The 13,802-nt window shown below is 50.6% G+C and overlaps 1 long non-coding RNA gene across 1 annotated transcript in view; it reads right to left on the bottom strand.

Moving 5' to 3' along the window:
- The window catches only part of LOC138511128 (uncharacterized), a 51,576-nt gene extending 46,424 nt beyond the window's left edge, over positions 1-5,152 (bottom strand). Inside the window, exon 1 of the long non-coding RNA XR_011280573.1 lies at positions 4,901-5,152. This is a non-coding gene — a long non-coding RNA (uncharacterized lncRNA). The remainder of the gene's footprint in view (positions 1-4,900) is intronic.
- Positions 5,153-13,802: the final 8,650 nt, after the last annotated feature.

The raw sequence follows: 13,802 nt of genomic DNA, 5'->3' as shown, positions 1-13,802 counted from the left end.
ATGTTGTGTGGGTGCGATAGCTGAGCTTTTGGTTCCTACTGAAGGTAGATGGTGGAGAGCTGTGGAACACAAATGAGGGTTTGGTACAGGTTCTTAGTCTGTAGCGCCTAAGAAGGTGTTCAGGAGGGTTGATAATGCAGTGGTTGAGAGTGGTGTGTGGTGATGCGGGTGGGGAGGAGTGAGGCATGATGGAGGGCGGTGGAGGGAGGTCTGGGTATGCAGGGAGCAAGCTGCAGATGGCCCAAAGAGAGAGAGTAATGAGCGAGATAGAGGAGAAGGAGAGGAGGGGTGTGGGCGCTGTGAGGTGGGTGGCAGGGGGATGCATTAGAGCACTGAGCTGGGTGGTGTTGTGCGGTACAGGGCTGGCACTGGGGGTAGGTCGAGGCATGTGCAGAGGCAGTTGTAGGTCTGGCAGGGCAGCTAGGGGCTAGTGGTAGCGCTCGTAGTGGCAGGGCCGGTAAAAAGCTAGCATGGCAACACTGTGGCAGGGCCCCTATAGGCTTGCAAAGGAACACAATGGCATGGTAACACAGTGGCAGAGCCCCTATAGGCTGGCAGAGGAACACAATGGTAACACAGTGGCAGGGCCCCTATAGGCTGGCAGAGGAACACAATGGGAACACAATGGTAACACAGTGGCAGGGCCCCTATAGGCTGGCAGAGGAACACAATGGTAACACAGTGGCAGGGCCCCTATAGGCTTGCAGAGGAACACAATGGTAACACAGTGGCAGGGCCCCTAGAGGCTGGCAGAGGAACACAATGGTAACACAGTGGCAGGGCCCCTATAGGCTGGCAAAGGAACACAGTGTGAGTGCGGGCAGGCGTTAAGGCAGCGAGAGTTGCACAAAGATAAGTCAAGGGGACACACTTACGGACTAGTGTACAGTAGTTGTTTTGGGCAGCGTTTCTGGCCAACGGCCCGTACGGCAACGGACAGGCACAGGACAGGCGCCTTAGTGTGCGCCTTGTTTTGGGCCGGCTCACGCCTGCCGGTGCCCCAGGATCGGTGTAGTGGATAGGCTGGGCGGGGTGGGCCAATCAGATTGGCGTTCAGTATCCGGGCCGAGGGTGCGATCAGGCGGCCATCTTTTGGTTGTGTACTCTTCGTACACACCAAGCGGCAGAAAAATGCTCAGCCGTGCAGGCAGAGGGGAAATCATGCACTCAGCAGTGCGGATGGCAAAGGATTGAAGAGTGGGGGCCACCCTCGTAGGTAGCGGAGGTTAAGGATCTCCCGCTCACCTCTGTGAACAGGGCTGCAGGAAGTTGTCTGTGGGCTGCTCCGGCAGCCAGGAGAAAGGAGCTCCTGCTCCTGTGGACGCAGCTGCCTCAATGGCTCAGGCACAGGACAGGCGCCTTAGTGTGCGCCTTGTTTTGGGCCGGCTCACGCCTGCCAGTGCCCCAGGATCGGTGTAGTGGATAGGCTGGGCGGGGTGGGCCAATCAGATTGGCGTTCAGTATCCGGGCCGAGGGTGCGATCAGGCGGCCATCTTTTGGTTGTGTACTCTTCGTACACACCAAGCGGCAGGAAAATGCTCAGCCGTGCAGGCAGAGGGGAAATCATGCACTCAGCAGTGTGGATGGCAAAGGATTGAAGAGTGGGGGCCACCCTCGTAGGTAGCGGAGGTTAAGGATCTCCCGCTCACCTCTGTGAACAGGGCTGCAGGAAGTTGTCTGTGGGCTGCTCCGGCAGCCAGGAGAAAGGAGCTCCTGCTCCTGTGGACGCAGCTGCCTCATTGGCTCAGGCACAGGACAGGCGCCTTAGTGTGCGCCTTGTTTTGGGCCGGCTCACGCCTGCCGGTGCCCCAGGATCGGTGTAGTGGATAGGCTGGGCGGGGTGGGCCAATCAGATTGGCGTTCAGTATCCGGGCCGAGGGTGCGATCAGGCGGCCATCTTTTGGTTGTGTACTCTTCGTACACACCAAGCGGCAGAAAAATGCTCAGCCGTGCAGGCAGAGGGGAATCATGCACTCAGCATTGCGGATGGCAAAGGATTGAAGAGTGGGGGCCACCCTCGTAGGTAGCGGAGGTTAAGGATCTCCCACTCACCTCTGTGAACGGGGCTGCAGGAAGTTGTCTGTGGGCTGCTCCGGCAGCCAGGAGAAAGGAGCTCCTGCTCCTGTGGACGCAGCTGCCTCAATGGCTCAGGCACAGGACAGGCGTCTTAGTGTGCGCCTTGTTTTGGGCCGGCTCACGCCTGTCGGTGCCCCAGGATCGGTGTAGTGGATAGGCTGGGCGGGGTGGGCCAATCAGATTGGCGTTCAGTATCCGGGCCGAGGGTGCGATCAGGCGGCCATCTTTTGGTTGTGTACTCTTCGTACACACCAAGCGGCAGAAAAATGCTCAGCCGTGCAGGCAGAGGGGAATCATGCACTCAGCAGTGCGGATGGCAAAGGATTGAAGAGTGGGGGCCACCCTCGTTGGTAGCGGAGGTTAGTGAATCAATGCACATCATTATACAACCAGAGAGCCCACGGGTTTGGCGGAACGGACCAACCGTATAATCAAGGAATCTATACAGTTGTCCAGGCTGAATGGGTTGGATTGGAAAAGGAGGGTACAGGAAATGCTGATGGCACATCAGGACACCCCATATGTATATACTGAAATATCACTGTTCCAATTGATATGGGGATGGTCCATGCGTTGCGATTCATATCATGATTGGGTAAGGGACCAAGCTGTGGGGGAAAAGTACTAGCGCTCAAGTAGGATGCACAATGTGAGGGTGGGTGATGTTTTGAGTATCAGGAAACCTTTTTGAGTGTACTCTCAAGGGATCTTCTAAATACTATGGGCCTCATAACGAGGTTAGAGGTAGCCATGGCGCTATTAGCGCCATGGCTGCCTCCAAAACCCTTCCGACTCTGCCCTGGTGAATGGAGCAATTACCGGTCCATTCCAAGGTTGGAGGGACTGGTAATTCCCCATTCACCAGGACCATTCCCCATTCCCATTGAGCCCCCATAGGGCTCAATGGGAATGGGGAATGCGCTAATAGTTATTAGCTCTGGAGTCCCTTTGTGGGTCCCGTCCTCAACGCCTGGAAAACCAGGCGTTAAGGGAGGACCTGCAAAGGGAACTTGTAGTAGGGCGGTAAGGGATTACCGGTAACGGTGCCCTTACCGGTACCGGTAATCCCTGTAGTACCAATGATGCAAGTTATGACAATGGAGAGTATGACAGGTACATTGAGGGGCATCTCATGATGATCTAGAGTATGATGCGAATGAAGGAGGCCCAGGAAAGCAGGAAACGTCCATGAATGTGTCACCGGGTAGTGATTTGAAACTCACTGCAGTGGACGGCTGTGAGAGGGAAAGGCAAAGTGTTGGGATGGGCACCACAGGATGGGTAAGGAAAAGACCTTCCAAATATGAGTTTGAATTTATCCAAGAGATAAAAAAAAATATACATACGGCTTCATTAGAAATTCTGGAACAACCACTAACATCCTGCTCATGAGTGCCCTGAAGGCTAAAGTTCTGCAAGGTGGCTTTCCAATCTACGTTGTCTTTATCGACCTGGTCCAAGCCTTTGACCAGGTCGACAGGCAGCGTCTCTGGATGAAACTGGAATCAAAAGTTTGTCCTGATTCAATCTTAAGCCCTATAAAGGCTTTGCATCGTGGGACCTCGATTCGAGTTCGCCTGAGTGCAGATGGCCGTCTGTCGGAGGAAATTGGAACAGCTCGAGGAGTCAAGCAGGGCTGTCCTTTGGCTCCATCCTTGTACAACTCCTACATTGCAGACTATGGAGATTCAATCCATATGGTCAGGCATTCTCCGCCGTCGATGGGTGGTGAGAAGATAGATCGCCCATTGTACGCGGACAACATCATCCTGATGGACCTAACACCCATAGGCCTCCAACGCCAGCTGGACAACATGGTATCTTACATGTCTGAAAATAACCTTCGCTTAAACAACGAAAAGACTAAAGTGCTCATCTTGGGCAGGCCCGTAAAGAAGAAGCATAAACTCATCTGGCATTGCGACGGCAAGAAACTAGAAATAGTCGAGGCCTTCAAATATCTCGGAATTACAATCAGCAACGACAGGGACGAAAAGACCATGCAAGAAACACTCTGGGTAAATCTAAAAAAACTCACAGCACAAGCAAAGGCTGTGGACAAGAAGCATAGCCGCTTCTCGATTATTCCTATTCTAAGATGTTTTAAATCTAAGGTTGTCCCTGCCTTAATATATGGCATGGACGCAATGCCTCTGGCTCCGAACACCATATGGGAGAAATTTGAAGGATTTTTTTGGCAAAGGGTCCTTGGCCTAGCCCCATCTACACCAATTGCACCAATAAGAAGGGAACTCTGTATATCGTCATTGTTGGCAACAAAATTGAGAGCAACTTTGATGTTATACTGTAAGGTAATCAACAACCCAGAAGCATGTGTGTTGGATCTCATACGCAAATAACTTTTTGAGGGTGTTAATTGGATGCTTGTAAAATGGGAACAAACTAATTTGAAGATCTTGGAAGAACTGGATCTGTCGGTTGAGACACTTATTCAAAATCCAAATAGAGTGTCGAAAAAACTGTTTGAAGCAGACTGGATCCACACACAAGAAGTGGCCTACACGTATTCTCTTACAGCTAACTTACCAACTCCACCAATGAAGCTCAACGGCACGCGTGGTTACTTGCGTGGTCTCTGCCCTATATGCCGGGACTTAGAGTCAAAGCATCAAGAATAAGAATAAGCTAAAGATAAAATAAGGAACTGTTTTAAAGGAAGTTTGCAGATAGGCCTTCTGCAAACTATTCATTTTCTTTTTTCTGGTAAAAATTGTCATACAATTAAATCAAAAATAAAAAAAATAAAAAAAATATACAAGAGATAAAAAAAAATATATATATATTTTAAAATCTATTAAATCACCTTTTTGAATTATAGAACTGATATGTTCAGTTCCCTTTTCCTGTTCCCCTTGGCACTGTTCACCGCCCGTATGGAGTGGGGTGGGGGGGGCGGGGGGGGGTAATGCTGTATCAGGGCCGAGGCTATGACGTGGCTCAGCGTCAGAGGTCACCGTCTGCCCCTGGCTTCTGGTCAGAGGTCACTTCAGGCCACCCTGCGTCTCTCCCCGTCTCCCGCGCGCGGAACCCGCAGATGATTCTCTGGAGACCTGCCCCCCCCCCAGCTCCTGCGGGGGGAGAAGGACACTCCCTTCCAGGTCCCGCCCGTGCATCCACCCCATTGGCTGCCGGCAGCGGCCCATTCCAGCCAATCGGGTGTAGGCGCAGACGGGACCCGGAAGCTGCGGCGAAACACGCGGCGGCCGGCAGCAGCTCCACCGCTCTGGCCATCCGGAGAGACCGGGATACGGCAAACAAGTGCCCGCCCATCCGGGAAAGAAACAGGGACAGTCCATCACTCGGACCAGCCCGGGGGAACTGGGGTCACCCGAGCAGCGCCACTCATGATCCACCGCGAGGCGGCTGACATGCGCAGTGCAACGATACAACGCATGCGCAGAAAGAAGAAACTGAAGATGGCACGCTCAGAGCATGCGCAGAATAAAGACAGCGGAGAGAACAGAGATATGGACCATCAGAGCATGCGCAGAAAGAAGACACTGGATTGAGACTAAGGAAAACGGTTAACAGAGCATGCGCAGAAAGAAAAACGGTCATCAGCATGCGCAGAAATAATATCCTAGAGATGGGATCTCAGAAAGGGATCCTGAGAGCATGCGCAGAATGAAGACAGCGGAGAGAATGGGTACAGATATGGACCATCAGAGCATATGCACAGAAAAAAGACGAAGATTGAGCATGCGCAGAAAGAAGACAAAGACGGCACGCACAGATATTGATCATCAGAGCATGCGCAGAAAAAAGACATTACAGCACACACAGATATTGACCATCAGAGCATGCGCAGAAAGAAGAGAAGGGGAATCCCGTCAGGGCTACCCCGGATGTTGACAGTGCTTTCGATAGGGCAACAGGGAACGCTGAATGGAGGCGGGGTGCTCAGGGAAGTCCTCCGGGTGCTAGGGAGGGAGCGCTCTTCCTCAGCTGCTTCAGTGACAGCGGCGCGAGCCCAGCCAGAGGACAGGCCCAAGGGGCGGAAGTGGAAATCCCGGGCCGGAAGTGGGACCCCAGTGGGGGCCGTTACCGAAAGCGCCGTGGGAGGCCTTGCCGACCGGGGCTGCTGCAACCTGTGGGCCTCTTCTGACTCCTGATCTCTTGGGCAATTTCGGAAGAGAATCACGGAGGAGAGCTCGGGGAATGCTGGACCGTGTGAGCGCGAGGAGAGGAGTTGAGCGCGTGGCTTCCATCGGATTCTCGGGTATTCATGTGGACGGACTCAGGCAGGGCGGAGCAGCTACTAAGTGAAGAGAGTTGGGCTTGAGAAGGCTGTGAGGTCTCCTAAGGCGAGAGCAAGGGGAAAGTGTGTCCAGAAGAGGAGGTAAGGATGGGCAAGGGAGATGGGAAGCCTGGAAAGAAAGGAGGGGTGGAGGAAAGGGAGAAGAGGGGAAAGGTGTCTTCTGTGAGATCCTCATCTATGGAGGAGGGGAAAGGGGGAAATGGGGGACGGCTTCGCAGTAGGTCTCCTCAGAGGAATAATGAAGGAGGGTTGGTTCAGGACTTCTCAGGGTCGGCGTGTCAGGAAAAAAGTGATTTGGAGGAGCTGGGGGCTTTGGGGAGTGGTGTGTTGGAGGCAGAGAAGATGCAATATGAAAGTGTGTGGAAGGTGGTATTGAAACCTGATAGTCGTGAAAAGACATTTTTGGGGGTGAATCCATTGGAAATTGCTAGATGGATAGAGGCAGCTGTGGGGGATGTTACTCGGGTGCTAGTAGTGGCTGGAGGTCGGTTGCTAGTGGAGGGAACGAATGCTGATAGCAAAGCTAAGATTTTGGAAGTGCGTTGTTTGGGTAGACATGCGGTACATGCGATTGATCAAAGTGGTGTGTCGTGTAAGGGGGTATTGTATGGAGTGCCGGTAACTGTAAGTATGTCTGAGATAGAAGATAAATTAGTGGATGTTGGGGTGGTGGAAGCATGGAGGTTGGGAAGGAGAGATGCACGTGGGGATGTAATATCTACAACAGTAGCAGTGAGATTTGCGCGGAAGGAGTGTCCGGAAGTGGTGGAGTTGGGTTATCAGAGGTTCCGTGTGAAAGCTTATGTAGCGATGCCAATAAGGTGTTATAAGTGCCAACAGTTTGGGCCTATGGCGAGAGTATGCAGGAATGAGAGACATTGTGGGAGGTGTGGAGCGGATCATGACATTAAGGAATGCAAGGTGGAGACTCCGATGAAGTGTGTAAATTGTGGGGGAGGGCATTCTACTGCGTTTAGGGGGTGTGAGAGTCACAGGGTTGCGAGAGAGGTGGTGCAGGTAAGGGCGGCGGAAGGTTTGTCATATGCTGAGGCTGTAGCAAAGGTGAAACCGGCACGGGTAGTAAGTGAGGTGAGTGCGAAAGAGTTGGTAGTGGAAGAGGGTGTGGGAAGAAAGAAAGTGATGGGTGAGGTGAAAGGCAAAGAAATGGTGATTGTTTCAAAAACTGAGTTTATGTGTTTCATAGTGAGTGTGCTGGAGTTGGTTCAAAGGAATGCTTCTATTAGTGTGTCAGATCTTACGAAAGGAGTGGTGGAAGCGGGGAGGAGGTATTTGAGTGTTGTGGATGTGGTGGAAGAGGATGTATTTAAGATGGTTGCTAAAATGCGGAAGCAGAGTGGGATCCCGGCATGAGGATTTTGCAGTGGAACGCGAGAAGTTTGTTGAGAAATGGACAAGAGTTAAAAGCGGTGTTGTGCAGGGAACTGAATGTTGACGTGGTTTGTATTCAGGAGACGTGGTTGAGGGGAGATCTGAGGTTTGTGATACCGGGTTTTGAATTGTTTCGTAAGGATAGGTTGGAAGGGAGAGGGGGGGTGTGGCTCTAGCGGTTCGAAAGGGGTTGATAGCAAGAGAGATTGTGGTGGATGGAGAAGTAGAGGTGATTGGGGCGGGGATACGGGTAGGAGGATTGGAAGTATTGGTGCTGAATTATTATAATCCGTGTGAGGTGGTGGAAGTGGGTGTGTTGTCTGGAGTGATAAGGGGACATGTGGGACCTTGTGTGTTGTGTGGCGATTTTAACAGTGCCAATACGTTGTGGGGTAGCGACCGGACAGATACAAATGGGGAAATGTTGGAGGACATGGCGGATGAATTGAGACTGGTTTTGCTGAATGATGGTTCAGGTACGCGGTTAGATGTGAGGACTGGGAAGCTGTCGTGCTTGGATTTGACCTGGGTGTCTGCTGCTATAGCGGGTGAATGTGATTGGGAGGTGCGTGTGGAAGGGGACATGGGGAGTGATCATTCTGGTATATTGGTGACTGTAAGGGGTGAGGTAGGGATCAGGCCACGGATGACTGGGAGAAGGTTGAATTTTAAGAAGGCTGATTGGGAGATGTATAAAAGAGTGTGCCAGGAAGTGATTGTTTCTCGAGGTAGAGGTGAAGAGGTGGATGAGTGGAATGAATATTTGGTGCAGGGAATGAGAGCAGCATCTGAGGCGGCAGTTCCAGAGATTGAGAAGGGGAAGAATGGGAAGATTGAGGTACCTTGGTGGACGGTTGAATGTTCGAGAGCTGTGGCGGAACGTAAGAAGGCTAGGGCCAGGGCGATAAGGTCAGGAATGATAGCAGATTTGGTGACATATAAAAAGGCTAAAGCTAAGGCGCAGAGAGTAATTCGGGAACGGAAACGTGGTTATTGGAGGGGTTATTGTGGGTCCTTGGGGAATGATTCCGGTGTGGGTGAGGTATGGAAACAGTTCAAGCGGATGTCTGGATTAACGAGATCACAGGGTGGAATGACAGTGTTGTTGAAAGGAGAAGAGGTGATTAATGAGGATGGGGAAAAGGCGAATTTGATGGGGGAGTATTTTGCAGAGGTACACAGTTCGGGGAATTTTCCAGAAGAGGTGAGGATACGAATGGGTATGGTAGAGGAGGAGATGCGGGAGGTGTTGGCAAATGTTGGGCCTTGGGAAGAGCAATATGAGGTTCTGTTTTCGATGTTGGAGTTGGATGGTGCTATCCGGAAGGGAAAGTGGTCAAGTCCAGGGGTAGATGGTGTTATGTATGTATTTTTAGAGAAGTTGCCGGTAGAATGTAAGTTGGAGGTATTAGCTCTGATCAATGAGATTTGGAAGAGTGGTGTTTTGCCGAAGATATGGAAGAGAGCGATTGTGGTGGCGATTTTGAAGGGTGGAAAGGTTCCAACGGAGTGTAAGTCATATAGGCCGATTGCATTGACTGTTGTGATGTGTAAAGTTATGGAACGGATGGTGGTTGAGCGATTGGGGTTTTATTTGGAGTCGAATGGGTGTTTGAGCGATTTTCAGAGTGGGTTCAGGAAGAACCGGTCGGTGGCTGATCCATTAGTGAGATTAGTGACTGGGGTGGAAGAGGCAATATGTGATGGAGAGATGGTGGGAGCGTTCTTTTTGGATTTGGAGAAGGCTTATGATATGGTGTGGAAGAGTGGGTTGTTGGTAAGATTATTGGAGGTGGGTGTGAAGGGGAGGATGTTTCGGTGGATAAGGGCATTTTTGGCGGATAGGACCTTTCAGGTGAGAGTGAGGGGGGTGCTGTCTGAAGTTTGGAAGATGGAAAATGGGACACCTCAGGGAAGTGTGATTAGTGCAATGCTGTTTAATGTAATGGTGGATGGACTGATTCGGGCTATGATGGGATTAGGGTGTCAGGTAGATTTCTTTGCGGATGATGGTGTGGTATGGGTAAGAGGGCGGAGTTTGTTGACGGTGCAGAATCGGTTGCAAGCTGTGATAGTACGCATGGAGGAGTGGTGTGGGAAATGGGGCTTTTCGGTGTCTGTGGAAAAAAGTGTGAGTATGGTGTTTTCGAGGAGAAGAGTGCAGCAGGAGTTGAACTTAGTTTTGAAAGGTGTGAGGGTGAAGAGTGTGAAGGAGTTCCGGTACTTGGGGGTGATTCTGGATAGAAAGTTGAATTGGAACATGCAAGTGAATGGAGTGATGGACAAGTGTAAACGCAGGTTGAATTTGTTGCGGGCGGTGACCGGGAAAGAATGGGGTGCGCAGCAGAAGTGTTTACGAATGTTATATAAGGGATTGATTTTGAGTGTGCTAGATTACGGATGTCAGGTGACAGTGGGTTACACAAAGAGTCAGAAGTTGCGGTTGGATAGGATGCAGGCGAGAGCGTTGAGAGTGTGTTCGGGTGTGATGAGATCCTCTCCAATGAATGCAGTTCAGGTACTTGTGGGGGAGATGCCATTGGGATTGAGAAGGGATGTGTTGAATATGAGGTGGTGGATGAAGTGTAGTGCGAAGAGTGTGGCTCATCCGGTACGTGAATGTTTGCGGTATAATTGGAGGTTTGACTATTATGGGGATCGGTGGAGGAAGAAAGGGGGCACTTTGGGGTTTCACATGTGGGAGAAGGGGGTGCAGTGGGGTGTGGGCGAGTTGATGGTTGTGACAGATATGGATCTAGTGAGGTGTCCGATGTGGATGATGAGGTCTCCTAAGGTGTGCTTGAAGTTGACGAGTGTGGTGTCAAAGAAGCGGGGATTGCGAGGTGAGATCAAAGATTTGGGTCAGGCATATGTGGCAGAGAAAGAAGGGTGCAGGGTGTTCACGGATGGTTCAAAGGATCCGGTATCTGGAAGAGTGGGAATGGCGTATTATTTAGAAAGCACGGGGGAGTATAAAGTGGGGCGTCTGACGGATGATGTGTCAATTTGTACGGCTGAGTTGGTGGCGATTGCAATGGCGATTGAAAGGGTATGCGAGTTGAGGTTTGAGAAAGTAGTGGTATTTTCAGATTCATTGAGTGGGTTGCAGGCGATTATGTCAGGGGATGGTGATAGGAAGGATGTGATTTTGGATATCAGGAGAAAGATTGATCGGTGTGTGCGTGGAGGGATGGATCTGGAGTTGGCGTGGGTCCCCAGTCATAGTGGCATTCTGGGAAATGAGTTAGTAGATCTAGCGGCGGGTGAGGGTATGAGAAGGGAAGCGGTTGATGTAAGATTACCTTTGAGTGTGGATGAGACGAAGGCAGTGATGGTGAGGCGGGTCATGGATGAGTGGCAGGAGAAGTGGGTGAGTGGAGTGAAAGGTAGGTGGATGTTTGGTATTCGTGAGAAAGTGTCAGTAAAGGTGAATTCGGGAAGTCTAGAATGGAGGAGGGGGGAGGAGGTGATGCTGAATCGATTGAGAATAGGGCATGTGGGACTGAATGAATACCTGTTTAGAGTGGGGAAGCGAGAATCGAGGGATTGTGCGGTGTGTGGAGTGCCTGAGACTGTGGAACATTTTCTGTTTAGGTGTGAGAGACATGCTGTAGAGAGAGAATTGATGAGGGTTCGATTGACTGCGCAGGGTGTGGCTGAGTTGAGTGGGAAGGCTTTGATGGGAGGTGATGGGGTGAGTGGCAGAAGGAGGAGTAGTGTGTTGTTGGATTTTGTGAGGCAGACAGGGCGGTGGAAGGAATTGTGAGTTTTACGTGGGTCGAATGCTGAATGGTGGATAGGTGCACATCATCCAATTGGATGGGGAAGCGCCTGCGTGGGTCCGTCCACGCCTACTCTAATTTAAAGAAAGAAAGAAAGAAAGAAGAGAAGTGAGCGCGCATGCGCAATGGTGATTCACTCCGTCCTTTCAGTGCTTTTTCGCACCCGTGAAGCGGGGGCGGATTGTTATGGAGGGACAAGACCGACAAGGACTCAGCTTACTTCCCCCTTTAATGAGCTGCTGCACTCCCCAGCCACCCTGCTAACCACATGTGTTGCAACTGATGGTCTGAAGACCCCGTCCCGCTTAATGCTCTGATTGCTTACCAGTAATCTTCATTACTGCTAGTCCTACTCTTCTTCGTCACAGTACTTACCTCCTGAGGCCCCTGCCTCCGACACAGGGCCTTCTTTTATTTCTTTTTATCCCCCATGTCACTTAGTTTCATATTACAAAGCCGGAGCATGGGACCTTCCCTGCAGGGAGGGTAAGGAGGGTCGTCAGTACTCTGATGAGGAAGTGCAGGACTAGGAGTAATAAAGATTACCAGTAAGTAATCAGAGCATTACCTCCATGTCCACTCTTCCTCGTCCCAGCACTTACCTCATGAGGTATACTAAAGCAGCAATGGGGGAAAACGTCCCAATGAGAAACAGAGCCAAAAACTGTGCAGAAAACACACACCTTTAAGAACTCCAATTCCACATCCCCAAAGACAAAACTCCAACCCCTGAGTGGGAGAGATTCAACCTATAGTGGTTGATGAAAATGTTTTCATCAGCCCAGGTGGCAGCCCTACAAGTCTCCTGTAAAGAACCCCCCCAGTGTATCGGCCCAGGATGCTGCCAAACCCCTGGTGGACCGCCCCTGAATGTGCGCAGGCCCGGGCAGACCAGAAGCCACATAGGCCATGGAGACCACAACACGGATGCATCGGCTAACGGACATCACTGATGCCTCACGCCCAGCACCAGCCGCATACTTGCCAACATTCTCTAACCAAAAAGATGTAGGATTTTTTTTACATTTCAAAAATAATTATTCCCATAACAATGACATCGCAGGAAAATACAAAACATACATTGTTGGCACCTTTGAAGCATTCGAAAGTACACAACCCATCAAACAGTACAACATGGCAAGATGTTGAACTTTTAAAAATGTATAATTCTGAATGGTAACTTAGCACCAAATTCAATGACCTAACTTCACAGAAGGTAATCACACAGAGCTTGTAGGAAACGTTTGCCACTGCTCTGTAGTGGCAGCCCAGGCAATACGGTAAGATAGCTCAGCTGGTTGAGCGCTCGCTGCTGCAATCTGAGTGTGATTTGCAGATCGTAGGTTTGAATCCCGGCAAGGCCAACTCAGCCTTTCATCCTTCCAAGGTCGATAATTGAGTACCAATTTCGGTTGGGTGATATTGTATGTAAATATGTGCTCTGTAAAGCGCTTTGGATTAAGGCGCTATATAAATAACATCATTATCATTATATTTATTGCAGGTTGTACACTGAATGACATGGCTACTGATGCCCCGCCCCCTCAGTGTGATAGGCAGATGCTGTGTGATGATGTTGCACTCTGCTTCTTGCCTTCACTGGTGGTTCATCTAAGGGTTGTCTCGGCAAGAGTGCAAGACAGAGTCAAGTAGCTGTCAGGTCAGTGGATTGGTCTGAACCTAATCAAAGTAATGACCTACCAGTCCACTGTGTAGATGGACTCATTAATGTGATGCATGCTTTGTCTTGGGCCTGCCTTAGAATCAGAAAAATTACTTGCCACTGTAGAAAGCAGTAGGATCTGTCACTGAAATCTGTAGGTGGTAGGACTGCATAAAAAGCAGTAGCCTACTGCCTAAATCTGTAGGGTTGGCAAGTATGCAGCCGGGCCAAAAGTAATCAGAAGACCATCGGAGTGGCGGAAAGGGGCAGTCCTAGCAAAATACTCCAACACCGCCTGCCAAACATCAATGTTATGCCAAGCCACCTCCTCTGGCGTTTGCGGATCCTGAAAAAAGGCAGGAAGAACCAGATCCTGAGAGGTGAGTAACCAAGAAACAACCATAGGGAGAAACTTCGGATCACACCTCAGCACCACCGAGTCCAGCAGCACCTTCAGGAAAAGGGGGGGGGCATAACAGAGCCCCTATCTCCCCAAGTCTATGGGCAGAAGTGATGGCAATAAGAAAGGCAGTCTTTAGTGTCCAATGTTCTATATCAATCTCTAAATTGGGCTCAAAGGGAGGCCCATGCAGGAACCGTAAGACAAGAGGGA

This window comes from Ambystoma mexicanum, chromosome 6p (genome assembly GCF_040938575.1).
Source record: "Ambystoma mexicanum isolate Mex_15411 chromosome 6p, UKY_AmexF1_1, whole genome shotgun sequence".
In the NCBI taxonomy this organism is placed as follows: Eukaryota; Metazoa; Chordata; class Amphibia; order Caudata; family Ambystomatidae; genus Ambystoma; species Ambystoma mexicanum.
This window is presented reverse-complemented; position numbering and strand designations above follow the sequence as displayed.